The sequence below is a fragment of the Alligator sinensis genome, unplaced genomic scaffold (assembly GCF_000455745.1).
Source record: "Alligator sinensis unplaced genomic scaffold, ASM45574v1 scaffold135_2, whole genome shotgun sequence".
Lineage (NCBI taxonomy): Eukaryota > Metazoa > Chordata > Crocodylia > Alligatoridae > Alligator > Alligator sinensis.
This window is the reverse complement of record NW_005842067.1, coordinates 894,392-897,242: the sequence shown is the minus strand read 5'-3', so window position 1 is coordinate 897,242 and position 2,851 is coordinate 894,392. Positions and strand designations below refer to the sequence as shown.

The following is a 2,851-nucleotide window of genomic DNA, read 5'->3' as shown; positions in this document are numbered from 1 at the left end:
ATTCCTTTCATTTTGGCTCATTCAGAAAATAAATTAACTTGAAGGATTTCAGTCACAACACCCTAACACACCACTGGGCGGATGGTTGGATATGAAGTATACAAATTCCCAGCCTCCCAATACTGCGCCAGAATTAACTGGAAGCTCTGGATTTGTTTGATTACTTCATTTCCTTTGATCTCTTTTTCCCTGGAGGTTATTTGTGTGTTATGTTCTATATAGGTCCTTATACTATGCTCATTACTGTAGTAACCTGTAGGGCACTAAAACTCCCCTTGGACTAGGACTGGGGTCAGTGACTTGTGCTGAAGACGCAGTATCACTCCTGCAGCAACAACAAAGCCACGCAAGGTTGAAGGACTAACTCACTCTGGCTACTGATAACATTAGCAATGCTTTCCTTTTGCATACTGCTTGCATATTGTATCCCGAGTGATATCCATTAAAATACATTAGTGGTTAGAGCAAGTAGAATTTTTTAATTGGCTTTTTTTCCCCAATTTTTTTTTGGCTAAAAATTGCTTTTAATCGGAGCACAATTAAGTACTGACAGTGTTAAGTTTTCAGTGAAATCTATTAATTTAGGACCAACATGTTTTGGGTCTCAGCTTTATTGTGTATTTGACAAACACTTGAAAATTTGGTGGGTAAAGTAAGATGAAGAAGATGACAGACCCATATGTAATCTACATTTTTGGTAGAAGCTAAAAAACATTCCCTGAGCAGGTTTGGTCATTGCTTTTTAACACATGGTTGGCTGGCTGCATGAAAGGAACTTGGGATGTAACTTAATCAACTGACCGTTTCGTGAAAACTAGTTTCCTTTTAGGCTGTCTGTGTGGGTTGTAGCTGGTTATGTGGGTTTGTAGGGGACTTTATTTGCCAAAGCTGTCAGTCCAGTAAAGTTGAGAAGTTCTCAGTATTACAAACAGTGATGTATTCAAGGGAGGGGAGGATAGGTAAAAAAACAATCTGTTTCTGCTCCTATTAAGCATTCTTTCTGGCGTTATCATAGGTTTAGTATAATGTCCTTCTGTCTGGTGCCCTATTTGTCTTCAGTCTTCACAGCTCCCAGTAGCCAATTGGATACCTCACGTAATCAATTAAGTGTCACGCGACTGTGGACTGCTTTTCGCTGATCTAAGTTTGCCCGTGATGTTGAGAGTTGGGGAACAATTCATAAGGATTTTTCCTATCTATCTGCCAACTATGATGCTCCTCTGCAACTCCCATTAGCTTTTTTTTAATGCCAGAGTGCAGAGGATGGCTTTCCTGTGAACAAGTCATCTTGGTTGTTCTCTGCCAGCTCATTACAATGCTGGTTAACTTCTCTTCAATCCTCATGCCAAAGTGACACATGTGTTCCAATCTGAGAATGTTATCCAGGATGTGTAATATTCTTGGACTCTTCAGACTACAACTTCTTGTCATCCTTTTTTGCTGAAGAGGCCAGCTGCAGAAGGGAGATTTATCTACTCTGCAAGGTTTAGTAATTCAGGTAATCTTTGAAGGCTGCTCCAAGAGAACATCCAACAGATACTTCTTTTTTTTTGTGCTCAAACTGGATTTACAGTTGATCACAGTTGTCTAATTTCAGAGAGATGAGCATTTACAGTATACTAGGATATGCTTGGTTTGGCAGATTTCTGAAAAAGAGCCTAGAAAGCTTACTCATAGTAGGCTTTTTCATGAACTTCTGTAGTGCTGGATAAGATGAGATGCAATAGCTAAAGGATGATGAGTAAATTGCCCTCTCGGCCTTCTGCTGCTGCACTATTACCGTATTTTTCTTATTTCAAGGCATGGTAGCATCCTCGTCTGGAGGCTCTCCTCCAGCATAATGGTTTCTTCAGCACATCTGTCAGCGAATTCTCCTCCTTGCACCTCTGACCTTCCTCTGGGGGTGCTTTGTCCTGATCCCATTCTTTTCTCCCTCACTTCACAAAGAACTTGTAATCCCATGCTCAAATACAAACTCTGTTGTCATCTGTATGTGGATGACTCTCAGATCTAGCTCCCTCCTCCAGACCTGTCTTGCTCACACTAAAATCTCTGACATTTCTTGGTACATGTCATGGCACCAGCTAAGCTCAGTGTGGCTAACTCTTAATCTTTTCTCCTAAGTTTCTGTCCCCCTTCAACTTTTTCCAACAACTGTGGTCACCATCACCTTCTGGGTGCCGGACATCCTTGACTTGAATTTTTCTGTAGGTCTTCACATCCTAGCTGCTTCAATCTTGCTGCTTAACATATACTTTTCTGCTTAACATGTCTAAGAAACGGCCTATCCTGTCCTTCCACATAGATAAAACTCTCATCCAGGCTCTTGTGTCTCGGTGGGTGCATCTACATGAAGCATTTACTACGGAGTTAACTAATTAGCACCACAGTAAAATGTCACTGTCTCCATGTGCGCTGCTATTAGGATGGAGTAAACTAATGAACTCCGCTGTAGGTTGGTGCTGCCAGTCACAAGTACTGTCCTATGGTGGAGTTATTTACTCTGCCACAAAGCACATGTAGATGCCAATGGGGCTGGCTGGGGCATGAAGGTCTTCAGTGCAGGGGATGTCTGCCAGCTAGCTCCGTGCTGTAGCACCCTCGTGCCCCAACCAGCCCCTCCACAGCCCAACAGAGTCAGGTTGGAGCAGCCTCAGGCTGCCAGGCTGACATCCAGGGCCCCCAGGCTGGCAGGCTGACCTCCAGGGCCCCTTGCCACTGAGGCTGCTTTGCCCCGGCTCAACGTACTGTGGTCCCGGGTACACATGTAAATATAGATTCATAGATGTTAGGGTTGGAAGGGACCTCAATAGATCATCGAGTCCGACCCCCTGCATAAGCAGGAAAGAGT

At 43.4% G+C, this 2,851-nt stretch overlaps 1 protein-coding gene across 10 annotated transcripts in view; it reads left to right on the top strand.

Moving 5' to 3' along the window:
* The window catches only part of ARHGAP26 (Rho GTPase activating protein 26), a 332,594-nt gene that overhangs the window by 123,297 nt on the left and 206,446 nt on the right, over window positions 1–2,851 (top strand). The gene's annotated exons all lie outside the window — the stretch shown is intronic.